A 15,503-nucleotide genomic window follows, 5' to 3' on the forward strand; every position below is an offset into this window, starting at 1 on the left:
GGGATAATTTCAATTCCTTTGCATTTACTTAAGCATGTTCTATGTACTAGCATATGATATGGTCTACTTTATAGTACATCTCATGTGCAGCTGAGAAGAATGTGTATTTAGATCCTGTTGGATGGAACACTCTGTAAAGGTCTACTAAGTCCATTTGTCTACAAGTTTGGTTAAGTTCTGCTAGTTCTTTGCTGAAATTTTGTCCAGTTGATCTATATATTTGTGACAATGGGGTGTTAAAGTCCCCTGTTATAATTGTGCTGTTGCTTATTGCATTTCTCATGTCTGTTAAATTTGTCTTGTATAGTTGGGTACCCCTGTATTTGGTGCATAGATGTTTAAGATTATTATCTCTCCCTCTTGAAGTTTTCCCCTTATAAGTACATACTGACCTTCTTATTGTCTTTTGATTGTTCTTGGATTGAAGTTCACATCGTCTGCAAAGAGAAAAGCTACACCTGTTTTTCTCTGGGTTCCTATCGTGTGGAGTATTGTTTTCCATCCTTTAATTTTCAGTCTGAATTTCCTTTTGAGATAAATTGTTTCTTGCACACAGTATATAGTTGGATTTTGTTTCTTGATCCACTCTGCCAGTCTGTTTCTTTTGATTGGTACATTATTTACATTGATGGTTATAACTGATACGTATTGGCTTATTTTTGTCCTTATTTTACTGCTGTTGAATCCTCCTTTTTCCCTCTGTTTAATTGCTTGCTCTGCTTGGTGGCTCTTCTTATTGTTCTTGAAGATGTGGTCCTTTTCATCTCTTTCTAGAATATCTTTTAGTACTCTTTGTAGGCTTGGCTTGGCACTCATGAATTTCTTCAGCTGTTCTTTATTGTGGAAATATTTTATTTTTCCATTAAATTTGAAGGATAGTTTTGTAGGGTACATCAATCTGGGTTGGAAGTTGTTTGCTTTCAGTACTTAAAATATTTCACTCCAAGTGCTTCGTGATGGTTTGTGTTGAGAAATTTGCAGCAATTCTGATGGGTTTTCCTTTATAGGTGTTCTGTTTCTTTAACAACTTTTAATATTCTCATCTTCTGTTGAGTTTCTGGGATCTTGATCACTATATATCTGGATGCAGATTTATTTTGGTTATGGTTTACTGGAGTACTACATGCTTCACTTACCTGGGTGTCCAATTCTTTTCCATGCCTGGGAAATTTTCTGCTATTACTTCTGCAAATAGTCTTTTTAAGTCGTTTGTATTGACCCCTGCTCTTTCGTTGACAGCTATCAATGTTTTCCTTTCTTCATCTTGCAGTTGTTCAATTGTTATTTCCTGGTTCCTTGTTGATTTTAAAAGATCCTTCCTTTCATGTTTGTTAGTGGCAATGCTGTCTTCAAGGTCTGAAAGTCTATCTTCAGCTTTGTTCAGATGGCTTTGCCAGCTTTCAATGGAATTTTTTGCTCGCTGGATATCTTTTTGAATCTGTTTCATGCATTCTTGTTCTTTTCTATATTGTTTTTTTTTTTTTTTTTTTTTTTTTTTTGGTTTTTCTCCGGTACCAGGAACCGAACTCACGACTTTGCGCTTGCCAGGCAGGCACTTTGCCACTGAGCTAAATCCCCAGCCCCTCTTTTCTATATTGTTTACTCAAAGTTTCCATGAGATTTCTATGCTTCTCTATTTTCTTATCAATGTATTTTTTGGATATGCTGACCAATTTTTTCATCATTGTAATTTCTTTTTTACCTGAGAAATTATTTCTGATCTGATGTCTTCTACAGCCTGATGGAGTTGTTTCTTTACTTCAGGTGCTATCATTTCAGAAATTTCAGGTGTATGACTTCCAGGCTCTTCTGTGTTGGTGTTTCCTGAACTTGTTCTGTGTGGTGTAGAGGTCTGAGATTGCATACCGATCCTTTGTTTTGTCACTTTTGAAGATCCAGAGGTTCCCTGGAGCTCAGCCTCATTCCCACAATGGTGTGGGTTTGGCGGGGTGAGGGTCCAAAGATCCCCAGTGCTCAGCATGGCTCCTGTACTGGTGTGTGGTGGGAAGATTGGGTCCCAGATGTTCCTGAAACTTTTTTGCATTTAGTTGGCTCCCTGGCCAGTGTGGGAGGGCAGGGGAGGCTCACTGGAATTCCTGAAGCTGGCCAGAGTTCAGCTCAGCTTTCACAAGGGTGTGGGTGGAGGGCACAGGTCATGGTCACTGAGGCTTCAGATGTTGCCCAGGACCCAGCTGGGTTCCCGCAGCAGCAGGAGAGGGGTGAGGGTGGAGTCCCTGAGGCCTCTGACTCTGTCCAGGTTTCAGCTTGGCTCCTGGGGGTTGGTGGTGTGGATCATGCTGGGAGTGGCCACCAATGCCCCAGAAGGTGACTGGGGCTCTGCCTGCCTCACATGCTGCTCAAAGAGGTGCAGGGGCAGCTGACTAGGGTTCCAGAAGGTGTCCAGATTTCAGCCCAGTGCTAATAGGCATGCTAGAGTTGCAGGGGCCTGCTTTGAAACTTTGTAGAAATGGAATGGTATGGTATGTATTACTTTGCCTAGTATTTTGTTGGGCAGAGTCACTGACACCTTTTTGTGTAGATGATTATTCTTTTTTTGTATTTTTATTACATTCTTGATAATGTAAGTAAAATACAATAATTTATTAATCCAGTTTGTTATTCATGGACACTCATGTCATTGCCAGTTTAGGACTATCATGAATAAAACTGCTGCGAATATTCTCATGTGTGTATTTTTGGTGTGCATCTAGAAATCCAGTTATTAAATCAAATAGTATGCATTGTATTCAAATTGGTCAGGTAAAGCTAAAGTATTTTCCAAAGAGGTTATTAGAAGTTACATTCTCTTTAGTAATACATGAAAATTCTAGTTGTTCTATCTCCTGTGTCAGACTTGAAAGTGCAAATCTTTTTTGCTATTTTCAAACAAAGATAATAACCACTCTAGTGGCCATGGTGGCATGCCCTCATAGTTTTAATTTGCATTCTGTAGATAGCAAATATGCTTCAAAAATTTAAATGTTGGTTGGTTACTTGGATGTCATAAAAATTTATTTCAAGTCATTGCTCATTTTAGGATGGTTTATCTTTTTCTTACTGATTTCTAGGTGTTTGCTATAAATATATGAGCCCTTTCTAGGTCATATAAGTTTAAAAATTCCAAATTTTAATGTATTTTAACTCATTCTTTTCTTTAGGGTTTTTATTTTTTTTTTCTCTGTATACAAATATGTTGACCTTTCCTATCACCATAAATTCAGTCTTCTATATCACACTTAGAAGTTTGACTCTACAAGGTTTTATCTGCACTCTGCCAGCCTCCCCCAGGCAATGTGCCACTCTGCACGTGCGTGAACTGAGAGTGCATTTCACTCAGCGCCCTCACACCCATGTTGACTTTCTGTCATTGAGCATCTCTTATGAAAACATAGATTATTTTTTACTACATTTTGTGGTACCTGCATTTAAGAAAGTATATTTTATGTGCATGCTTTTTATGCATGAAGTAGAGATCATGAGAAAGTGCTTTACATTGTACCCATTTAAAAAAAAAATACTAAGTCTTTAAAATCAGGGAAAAGTATTTTGTTGGCTATGACAATTTTTCTTTTTATGTAGCTACTCAGCAAAAATCAAAGTCATTAACTGCAACTATTCCAAAAACTTCAGTGTTGAGACTGCTGTGGTATGAACTTCTAGGTGGAAAGTCTGATTAAAAATGATATAAAGTGAAGTAAATATTCTTGTATTCTTCTTTTCCTTGCAGAACAGTAAAGATTACTCTGAAAGATTAAACAATTATCCACTCATGATAGAATTAGGTAGACACACGTAAGGCTAAATTTAGAAACATAGCTGCAAAATGATATTTTATACGACACTCAAGAGCTAGATTAAGAGGCAGTAAAATCTCTTGCATTAAGAAACATGTGTTACTGTGAAACTTGATGAGGGATGGGTGTTGAAGTGGGTTTATGAGCGATCTTATCATCTGCTCTGTTAAAGTCTGTGTTCAGTTTCAAGAGAAGGCCTCCCGATTTAGGGGAGTAAAAGCAATTCTTTGATGTAGACTGTCCAACAGAATCACCACAAACACACCCACTGTGCACTGAAAATGAAATGAAAATATGGGACGGAAAATGACTACTTCCTATTAAATACATAGGTTGCACAAATCATACGAGGCAGTAAATTAAAATGCATTAAAGGAAAGGATAAGAGGAACAATGCTTGACTTGAAGAAAATGTTGGACTTGATCAGAGAATTTTATCTATGTTTTCTAAAAATATTTAACAAGGGGAATAAAAATAGAAATCTTTTGAAGAATTAAAAATATCCAGAGCAATGAGACCGAGATATTATTTTAGCCTAATTTTAAAAAGGCTAACTTTATTTTTTCCTCCAAGTATCTTAAGAAAAGAAATATTTCACAGGGCAGGGCATGATGATGTATGGCTTGGCTGGTTCTAAGTGCTGGTTGACGTTGAGACTATGGAGTCTGAGTGTGGTAAAGTCATCACTGAATTAGTGGTTTGTAAATCACTCGATTGTATGCAGTGCTGAGTGGTGCATGGGGAAGGCAACTGACTTTTACCATTGCACTCTTTCAGTAGGTGCGAGATTTTCCTCTAGCATACAAGGCTTTCCTAAGTTAAAAAATCAGAGTTTCAAGCTTGATTATGAGACGAAGTGAGGAGAGCATACTCCCAGCCAGATTACAGAGGGGAACATAGCTCAAAAACAGCTCTACTTGTATTGCCCTGCGCTGTTGTTATCTGTGTCGAATTTATTGTGGTATCAAACCAAAGCCAATCAGAAATGCACAAACTGAGCTTCAGCTGCCGTTCCATGCTTCACCATTGCTCAGACGTCCAACTGCTGCTCCCACGCTGGGACTGAGGCACTGTGGAAAGAAGAGTGTCTTCTAGACGATTTGGAAGAACATGCAGTCTATAGCATAGGGGGGTTTGAGAGTAGTTTTAGAAATTCTTAAAATGAGAAAAGGCAAGGCAGTGTTAGAGAGGATTTCAGTGAAGATTTAGTTAAGCCCCTTCACTGATAAATAGTAACGCTCAGGTGGTGGTGATGTGGCCGTACAGAACGCTGGTTCTAAGAGTGCCACAGTCCCTCCCTCGCTCCCCAGCTGTCCTGCAGGACACCTGCCTGGTGTGTGGCCCCCTGGCACCCACACCTCTGACCCCAGGAAGCTTGTATGGAGTGTGGTAAGTCACAAGCTGACTCCTTACCCATCGTAAATACTTGGAAAGCCAAATAAGGATGCAAAGTCACCAAGTGAGTTTGCTGTTAGTATTTTTGAAAAGGAGAAAACAAACAGAAGTGCTGTCACAACACTAGCGGGCCACGCCTGCCAATCCACCAGAGTAAATACCGAAGGTAAGGGCGTCCTTTCAGAACACACCCAGCAGTGTGACAGAGTAAAGTCTACTAGCTGTAAGGGTGAGAAGGCTGGGCTTGTATCTGAAGGGCTGGGTTATTTAATTTTCACTGGCCTCAAAATGTAATTTTACTATGTGCTACAAACACACAACCCTCAGGAACATCTGTTGTGGCCTGTATTGCAAGTTCTTCAGATTTCCTTCCTGGGAAATGACAAGCCCTGGAAGGCAGGCAGACTAAATTTTCAGACAAATAATCCTTTTCTGCTCTTTTTCTCCCTGCCTTCCCCAAATTGGGTAGAAAATTGAAGGCCTCATCCAGGTCAGCTTGAACAATTTTCATCAAACAGGTACAATCTGCTAGTCTCTCTGAAGTATTCTACAATTTTCTAAAGTAAACAAAAAAATTTCTTGTGAGTTCCCAGGCTTGCGGGATCAATGAATCTGATTGTGTCTAAAGTGTAGAAGGAAGGCTACATGCTCTGTGTGTAGAAGGGGTTCTGGAGGGGTTTTTACTGTCTCTCATGCTTTATTTTGTACTGGTATTCTAGAATTATTTTGGCTAAAATGTTGAGAAGTCATATTTATAATGTTTGGGTGTACTCGTTGCACTTTAGTACAAACTAGGTAGAATTCAATAGATTTTTTATTAGGTAGGATCAACTCAGAAAACAACTATGTAGAGGAATGCCTAAAGCTAGTGCTGCACACAAAAGCCCTGTTGCAATCGGAAACTCTCACTTTGGCATGGACAGTACAAGCTATGAGTGATAGCAACTACCTCTAGATGCTCCATACTTACTTCTCATTCAGTTAGCGCCAGATTTCCAGGAGACACCTTAGGCACTATAATTTAAGCAATTTTCCTAATGCCATGCAACTAGTGAAGGGCAGTGCCAAGATCTGAGAGTAGATCTGTTGTCAAAAGCTAGATTTTGTTCCAGGAAAATACATTAAGTTAAGAAAAAAATAGTTTCATTTTAATTATCTGCATGTTCTTGGTTAAAATGATTTGGGGATTTGAATTGTTCTACTCAAATTGATTTGAATTTAATTTTCCATTTTGATGTTAAAAGATAATCTTTTGTTATTTTTACAGTCATGATTTATAAAGTAACAAAGCTTGCTGGGATTTAGAATTAGACATATAGCTAGTCAGTCTCTTTGATGAAAAGAAGCCAAAGGCAAATTCCTAAGGAGAAACCTGTTTATCCACTTTTCCTTTTGCATAGCACAATGTAGCTTATTTGACTTGATCCTGCTAAGTCACTAAGTTGTTTAATACAAAGGCCTTCAAAGAACTTCTCAGCTCTTTGTACCTGTTGTGGCATTTTTCCCCAGTAAAGTATGTTTTGCCTTTTGAGACTCATGGATAAAATGGCTATCAGTAAATGGAAGGAAACTTCCCTCCACATGAAAAAATGACTTTGACTTGTTAACTTGGGGACCAAACTTATGGTTTCTCTGGCTGCTAATCACTTCCTCCTTTATGGGGGCCTTATCTTCATGAGATTTCGCTTCTATGCTGGAAATGAAAGACATACTCATGGCTAATGTTTACCTCGCGAAGGCAGCAGCATTTTGAAAACCAAACTTTGAGTCCCACATTCTGCTCATCTCCTTGAAGCACATGCAGGCATGATAAACGCTGTTTCCAGAGCAAAAACAAAAGTGCAGCACTGATGCTCTCTCCTGAAGGATGGCGCCACGCCATCTGCAGTATCGCCATGTGCAGTTTGGAGTAAGTGACTTCCAGACTAGCATGAAGAACCAAGGACATCTGGCCCGTACATGGAGGAGCCGTGGTGTATCTGACGAGCCTTGGGGCTTGCAACTCTGCAGGAAGTGTGACTGGATCCTGCGTGCCTCTTGAATCAAAGGGTAGCTCTCTCACTACATTTGTAGAAGCTCACTCCCCAGGACCTTAAATCTCTGGTCCAGCAGCCCCAGTGCTGCAGTCACTGACTGTGTATTTCAGTGTCAGGGACTGAGGTCCAAGTAAAAAGGGAAAAAAAGGTTCCTCGGCCTTGAATGAGTGATGACTGTGTTTGAAGTGAAAGGAACATGTCCCTGCTGTCAGCTGCAGTTCTCCAAACTTGTTTCTTGTTTTGAGGCTAAATGCACAACTTAGCTAAATAATGAGTCACTCTGAACTAAACAATATTTAGATAAAATAGCTGTCTCTTTAGGAAAACATCTCCAGATCTCTTTGTTCATAAAGTCTGATTCCTTATAGTTGAGATTTTGTAGTACACAGTTTATGATATTTTCCCTGTGCTCAAATGAGAATCAGTTGCAGAGTGCATCAAACGAAAGCGCAGCTCAAGAATTTGGGGCAGTCAGGGAGCTGGGTTGCTAGATTCCAGAGAGTCTGCCTTGTGAAAACTTGTGGGTGGTCTTCTGTCACTCTCAAGGAATCTAGAGACAGAGAACTTTTGGCAATATGTAGCTGTTTTCCCGTTAGAGACCTATGTTTTCTTCCTTGTTTAGTTTGATGTTGTTTTAGGTGCAGTGGGACCAGAGTCTGTTTGAGGACCCAGCAAAATCGCAAGAGAAAGTTCGTACCGCCTGATTTTCCATTAGAGAGTAATTATAATCTTTGGCAGAACACTGAAATGGCTGCTTTTATTATCAGACTCATTTATATGTAAACATGTCATGAAGAATATTAGTAAGTTATGTTTTCTAGAACTTTTTTTGTGCAGATGTAGACTAGGTTAAGTATACAAGCATTTGATCCTATTTTAGTCACTTAATATTGTGTCATAAAATAATGTCTCTCAAGAACTTTTCATTAGTAGAATTATTTTCCTAAATATATAACAGCCCTGATTATGTCCTACACTTTCTAAGGTTTTTCTCCACTGGTGTCTCAAGTTACTTAGGAAAAAATCCAGCCCTCTTGGTTGCTGTTCAAGGATTTTGCATCTTCACATGGTGCCTGAAGTTCAGGACATTTGTCCCCATCTTTGCATGATGGTGGACTCCTGGCTTCTGCTTAGCAAACTCCACAAATCCTCTTTTCTATCCATCCCTAACACGTCTGGTGACCTGGTGAGCAGCCTCTGTGCTCTCCTTGGGAAATGCTCCTCTCTTGATGAGCTCCTTCTGTGTGGCGCTCAGGCACAGTGTGCAGGAAAGGTCTCTGACCCCTGAGATCGGCAGCTACCCTCCTCTTCAAAACTCACTCTGGAGCCAGGGATATAGTTCAGAGGCATAAGCACTTGCCTGGCAAGCCTGAGGTCATGAGTTTGATTTCCAGTACCAAAATATATATAAAATTCACTCTGTCTCATTATATTTCGTTCACTTATTACTTTGATGATTAGCTTGATATTAGTTAATTTACCTCATTTTTGTTGAATGAAGAAATAAAACAAGCACTTCCTTTTAGGACCTCTTGATTATTTCCAGGAAGCCTTAGTTGGCCCTCAGCAGTGTGCCCTAAACTTTCCCGTCATCTTGTTCCCCAGTGGTTTGTGACTGTCCACTCTCTACTGTCCTGTTGGAGAACAGAGCGCAAGGCTTTTCATCTTTTTTTTTTTTTTTATTTTACCAAGCCTCTGGCTCATGTACCACCTACTGAATGATCAAATGAGTATTTCTATTTTATGTAGCACCCACTGTGTGACATCTAAGCCCAAGCTTTACATCACAGACACTGCAACATAAAGGATCAGAGAAGCTGGTGAGGGTTAGATAGACCAGGAAGCTCACTCAGTTCTTGGGGTTCCCCACTGCTCTCGCCATAATTCAAGGATGCTGGCTCACAGCTCCCAGGAAGGCTACCGCTATCCAAGGTGTAGTGAAAGGTGGAAACCCAATGATTCTGAGCTTTGTGACAGAAAAATGTTAAACTGCTCTGAGTGGCCCCGGCGTGGTCGCTCCTGTGGGTGGCAGTGTGAGCTATTACTTCCATTCTTCCCTGAGGTCTCACTAGCATGAAGCACCGCACTGGGTCCTCGTCCCTGTCCGCTGCACTCACGCTGGTCTAAAGCACGCTCTCACTACCTAAGTTTCCGTCCCACCTTGAAAGACTTTGATATTTGTGTTGCGGAGTCTCTCTCTTCTACCCCTATTTTCTGTGAATGAACTTTGAACAGTGTGCTCAGACTCAACATAATTAAGTTCTTTTCAAAACAACAGCATGAGCAAGTATTTTCCATACTTTGAAATTTTGACACAAAAAGTATAATAACAGCATAAGATTACATTCTGGGGGGCTGCACTCGGGATGGTGATTTTGTTGTCATCCTCCCCTCTTTCCTTTCTTCCTTCGGTTGTCACAGCTCTGAGCTTGGCCAGCCCCCCTGGGCCCACAGTCCTTTGACGCTGCTCCCTGCCCAGCTTTTCTGGGGCAAGAACTCTGGAAAGCAGGTGCCAGATGAGCGTCCGCTCCTTCGAGTGCATCTTTCTGGCTCACATCTCAAGTGGACACTGGACCCGAGGCCTTCCTGGTAGGTGGACACCGTGGGTCCAGGTCACTCTGCTTCTCACTGTTCTCCTCCTCGGGAGAACAATAGGCTCAGATTGCAGTCCACTTTCCAGAGGTGCCTTCCAGCCCGTTCAGAGTCTCGGGAGACATCAGAACTCGCACCTGGTGGAATATTCGTAGCCCAAGGTGAAACGGGCTGTCCCTGCCCAGGGAAGGAGTGCACTTAGACAAGGAAAGTCAGAATTTAAGATCCTGTGTGATTGAACTACACAGTGGAAATGGAATTTGTCTTTGGTACAGAAACAAAAAATCTGCTCTTTGATTTAATGTCATTTATGCAGAAAATGCAGAATTATAGCCATACTTCCAAGATAAGTTTTTACACAGACATCTGTTTTTCTACCAGAATTACCTGAAAATGAAAGACTACACTAGGCTTACAGATATCCTAAAGCAATGCATACAGCTAAAACTTACCAAAAGGTAGAGTGTGAATAAACAAGTTTGTCTCATGTTCAGAATCAGATTTTTTCCCTCCTTTTGCAGTGCTGAGAATTAAGAGTTACTTCTTCAGCCCTTTTTCCTCTGTGTTTTGAGATAGGGTCTTGCTAAGTGGCCCAGGCTGGCCTGGAAATTATGATACTCCTGCCTCAGCCTCACCTGTAATCGCTGGCATTTCAGGCATGTGACACTACTCCCAGCCAAAGTCAGTTTTAACCTCAAAAGCCACGCTGCGCCTTGGAAAGACCTCCAGGGTTATCGCCCAGGCCTCAGCCCGTGGCATTTTGGGCCATTGAAAGTGATCTAGGCAGCCTTCCAGACAAGAGCAAACCACAAAAGGAAATAAGCAAAGAGCAGCCGAGGAGGCCTGACCCCGTGGGAGGATCAAGGAGTGGAAGGAAGCAGCCCTGTTTACATGACATCTGGGCCGTTGTCTGAGCTCTGAGTTGGAGTTCCCGAAGGGCAGGAAGAATCTTGCCGCAGAAGGAAAGATGCACGCAGAGGACCTGAGGCAGAAAGAAGCAGGGCAAGTCTGGAGTTGTGCAGAGCTGGCCAGAAGGGCAGGAAGTCAAAGCCAGCGCGCTGGGCTCAGACCAGGCGGTGCCGGCCGAGGCCCGCAGCACAGTGCCCAGCGGGTCCTGGGGGCAGCAGGAGGCCCCGGAGACGGCGCAGCGGCGGCTCGGACGCAGGGCAGAGGCAGAGGACGAGTCGTGCTGGGCGCAGGGGCTCAGCCGGGGCCGGGGCGCCCTCTCCGCAGCCCCCGCGAGGCCGCGTCTCCCCTGGCTTTCCGCAGGTCCAGCTGGAGGTGCACGCGCTGGGCTTGCTCGCCCTTCTCCTGCATGACTGGGAAGACCGGGCTGCTCCGGGCTCCGGGAGGCCGCGGCGCAGGCCCGGAGCCAGGCAGGAGGCCGGGGAGTTCACGCTGCCCTTCCCAGCTGCTGGCAGGGCGCAGGCCGCCGAGCTCAGGGACGGCGAGAGCCCACCGCAGTGCTGGGTGCTGGGTGCTGGGTCCAGCCCGCTCCACCCAGTTGGCCTTGCACAGTCCCTGAACGCCAGTCTGTGCGTGGGAGACTAGAAAAATAGTCGGACCTAGTACGGAGGCTTTGAATGACGATTAAACGAAAACCCTTCTAAAGGGCCTGGAATAGCTGCGGCTCCCGGCTCACCCACACGGTTGCTATGTGGGGCCTTCCCTGAGGCGGGAGGCTGGTGGTCTCTGTGTACTTCAGGAAGTAGGGGCGATGCTGTCGGTCTGCTCCATAGTTGCCGAGTGTCTCCTCAAGCGAGAGGTGAAGTTGTTTCCAGTAGTTGCAAACCCCTGAGCCTCAGGCGGAAGATGGGTCATTTGTGTCCACTCTACTTAAAATCCTCAGATAAGGAGAGGAAATTATCCTGTCAGCGTGCTATCTCTAGAGGGGAGGTGTCGTGGGACTCACTTTGACCTTTGCAGTGTGTGTCCCGCCCCCGGCAGAGCAGAGGCTACAGCACGGAGGTAAAGTTGTCACGGGGCTTACCTTCCTATCTGTGTCTTCTCTTCTAAGCGAAGTGTCTTTCCTATGCACGTGTTGAGTAAATAAATTAATAGCACTTCATGAGCTTTAAATGTAATTAATGAGTAACTATTGCATGTGCTTCTAATAGACTCCTGGGAATTGATTTTCAGTGATCTAATTTGGAATTATATAAAGAACCAAAGATAATGTAATATTCTGAGTAAATAAATTGTCCTACAAGGCGGTTTAACAAATTCATATTATTCATGAAAGGGGATCCTATAAACGCTCTACCAAGATTACATTTCTAAGCACAAGAGTGAAGTCTAGTACGCTCAAAAATGTGAGTGTCTCTGGCTGGCCATTAGAAAAGAAAAGTTAGTTTTTGTGACAAGCATATCGTTGTATATTGAGCTGTGTTGTAATTGCTATAGCAGTCTACTGACTATTCCTGAGTAGAACAGGAGCTTGCATTGCTAGGGTTCACACTGGGGGACAGGTCTTTCTTGTTTCAGTTTTGCTTCAATTTCCAAGGTTCACAGTGGTTTTCTTTACAAAAAGATGGTCCACTTGAACATGTGGGTTTAGGCAGGCATTCTGTGCTATAAAATTTCCCTCCAGGACACTGGCAGGAAAGGCTGGACAGTAATTTTCCATCACGGAGCTCTACAATACTGTGGATTGCAGGATAGAAGTTTTTTTCATGATGTTTCCCAGGAGGTTTTCCCAGGAACTTGGAGATCTGTGTTGCCCTTTATGGGGTCACTGCATCTTCTAATGTGACCAGCAGAGTGTCTTCTCAGTGAGCTGAGTATGGGGGGGGGAGGGCAACCAGCACCACCCCATCTGCACCACTGATGCCCTAGGAGGGAGGATGGCACCGTTAGTGTGGGACAGGACCATGCTTTGACCCTTCAGATGAGGAGCAGCTCGTGGTGACTTCCCATTCTCACTGTAGGCAAATCAGGAAATCAGTCATTTTCTATAACTGTGCCCAAATCATTAAATCTGTCATTTACTGAAGTTAGAACTGCATGGAACCTGAAAGGTAGACGCTTGTGTCCTTATCACAGATACAATTCTCATTGCTTTAACTGCTTATCTTTATTCTGGAAAATATGCCTTTTTTCCAAGCCCCACAGTTCAATTGTAGCTACTGACAGCAATTTAAATAGCATTTTAACAAAATAGCCTAGGCGCCGACCACAACAAGGGCACTTCTAAAGTAAATCTTCCTCGGTTAACAGCTGTCAACTGTCAACGAGCTACAGATAATTAAATTTGAAGATGCTTTATGGCTCAGAAAAATAGATAAAAGTCTGTGGACCAGAAAGGTCTTCAAGTTGATGGGGTTGTTTCTCCCTCTGGTATTTGAATTAATGCAAGAAATTGATTATTTTCTAAGGAAACAGGTAAAAAAGAAAACCTGCCATTTTTTGTTAGTTGCAGATAGAATTCAGTAGAGGCTATTTTCTTAACCGAGACCACACTTTTGGTTTTATTTCAATATAGATTAAGAAAAGAAGGGGAAAAAGGAAAGAAAAGAGAATATTTTGGGGGGTGAACATCTGAAATAAACAAACTGTAGAACACAGGGTAAGAAAGAGGCAGTTGGAGGCTTTGGACACAAAAATGGATCTTCAGAATTTTAGTAGCTGTATGATCAGTGCGTCATGTTCATGTAACTTTCTTTACAATAAGTATGTATTTCTGAAACAGGGAAAGAGAAGCTCAATTTAAGCTGCCTAAAAAGTCATAAGGTTTTTAATTTATATACACTAAGTAGCCCAATGATAGTGCAGTTCTAGGGTTAGTTAAGTGACTCTATGATTTCTTAAAGAACCCATATTTTTTCCTACATTTCTTCCTGCCATTCTTAGCAGTCTTCTCAGAAAATATAATTTCTCCAAATGTGGCATGTGCCAGTGATATCCAGAAATAAAACCAAGTAACCACCATTTTGGGGTGCAGCAGTGCTGAAACTCAAGAAGCCAGTCTGGGTACCTGGCAGAGGCCTCCTGTAAGCTTCTCTGGCAGAATAGGTCATATGACCACTTCATTCCCCTCCCTGGCTAGGGCTGGGATCAAATGGCTGACATGCATGAGCTGATCAACAGTGCAGTGTGCTTCAAATAAATCACGTTTATTATAATTAAAATACATGTTGCGTTAATCCTCCTCCAAGCCTTCCCTTGTTTGGACCACACTTACTCCATCTATCTTGCCACTTTCTGAAGGAGGTCTGGAAGACCTCCTCATAAATTCAGTTGCTGAGTGCTATCCAATGGCAAGGCAGCTCTTAAAACACAGCAGTGCCTAATCAGCATGTCCTCATCTGCTCTCTTTATCTGGAGTGGCACCTTGTGACCAAAACTACTTGAAGGATGCTATGCCTTACATTCTGCTCTGGTGTTCCTAGAAAACAGGTCAAGCTTCTGACTGCTTTGTCTTCTCATGTGTTCAAGAGCTCACAGAATATAATTTGTGGTTTCCTAATAAGACATTTATTATTTGCTATTTTGATTTACATCAAACTATAGCCATATCAAAATTTCTAGAAATGCATTTGTGATTACATGGCTAACATTTAGCAACTGTTCATCAGGAAAGCAGTAATCTCAGAAAGCAATCCGTTTCATAGTTTGTCATTCTCTTAGGATCACAACCAAAAGAACAAAGAAGGGCTAGGGATTTAGCTCAGTGGTAAAAGCACCTGCCTGGCAAGTGCAAGGTCATGAGTTCAAATCCTGGTACTGGAAGAAAAACAAAAGAACAAAAAGATAAATAAATGAACTCATGTCTCTTAGAGACAGATAAAACTGTCTTAAAAGCCTCAATTTTAGGGGCTGGGGATTTAGCTCAGCGGCAAAGCATCTGCCTGGCAAGGTCGTGAGTTCGGTTCCCGGTACTGGAGAAAAAAAAAAAAAAACAGAACAAAGAAATTCCATATCAGTCGAATAGCAGTGTCTTAAATGGTACCAACGAGCATTTTGCTTACAGAGAAAATTGCGTCTGCAATGACAGTTGGTGGCTGTTTTTATTGTGTGATACGTCCATTGTCTTCACTGACTACACCAGCAGATACTCAATGTAAAGAAAGTTCGGCAAATAGGAGGCACTGATTGTACAGATACTAAAATTCTGAAAATTTATATATTGTCCTTTGTTATGGATGGGCAGAGTGTCATTTAAATGGCATCACTTCCTGAATGAGACAGAATGGAAAAAATAGATTTTTCAAATGATTTACAGAGAAATATATTAGACTCATTAAAATTATCTTGACGATGTTAGTCAATGAGTTAGCATGGGAAACAATATTAAAATGGTATGTGAATTGAATTCAGAAGTAAATAAGAGGATAAGAAGATATTTTCTCTATTATTGGTTTTCTTTCATGTTCAGTCTACAAACTGTATTTTACTTATTTCATCTATTCTAATTTTACACTGATGGCACTTATGAATAAAATAAACTTGAAATTATTGCAAATATGAGTAACTGAATCAAATGTTATTGTCATAAATTTCAACATTGCAATTGATATTTATCTTACTTTCACATAAAGGCAGTAATTAAAATATCCATTAGCATAACTGCATTTTCAAATTAATTTATTTCTGTAGGAAACATGTATTTTGCCTTTTCTGGCAAATATTTCTGTAAGGCTTTTTTATGAAAACAAAAGCATTATGAAACCAAGATGCTCTAGTTTT

At 41.7% G+C, this 15,503-nt stretch overlaps 1 protein-coding gene across 1 annotated transcript in view; it reads left to right on the plus strand.

Annotated features, from left to right (window-relative positions):
• Sema3c (sema domain, immunoglobulin domain (Ig), short basic domain, secreted, (semaphorin) 3C) overlaps positions 1-15,503 on the plus strand; it is a gene marked incomplete at its 5' end in the record, with an annotated part of 157,803 nt that overhangs the window by 60,076 nt on the left and 82,224 nt on the right.

This window comes from Chinchilla lanigera, unplaced genomic scaffold (genome assembly GCF_000276665.1).
Source record: "Chinchilla lanigera isolate Chin_1 unplaced genomic scaffold, ChiLan1.0 scaffold00009, whole genome shotgun sequence".
In the NCBI taxonomy this organism is placed as follows: domain Eukaryota; kingdom Metazoa; phylum Chordata; class Mammalia; order Rodentia; family Chinchillidae; genus Chinchilla; species Chinchilla lanigera.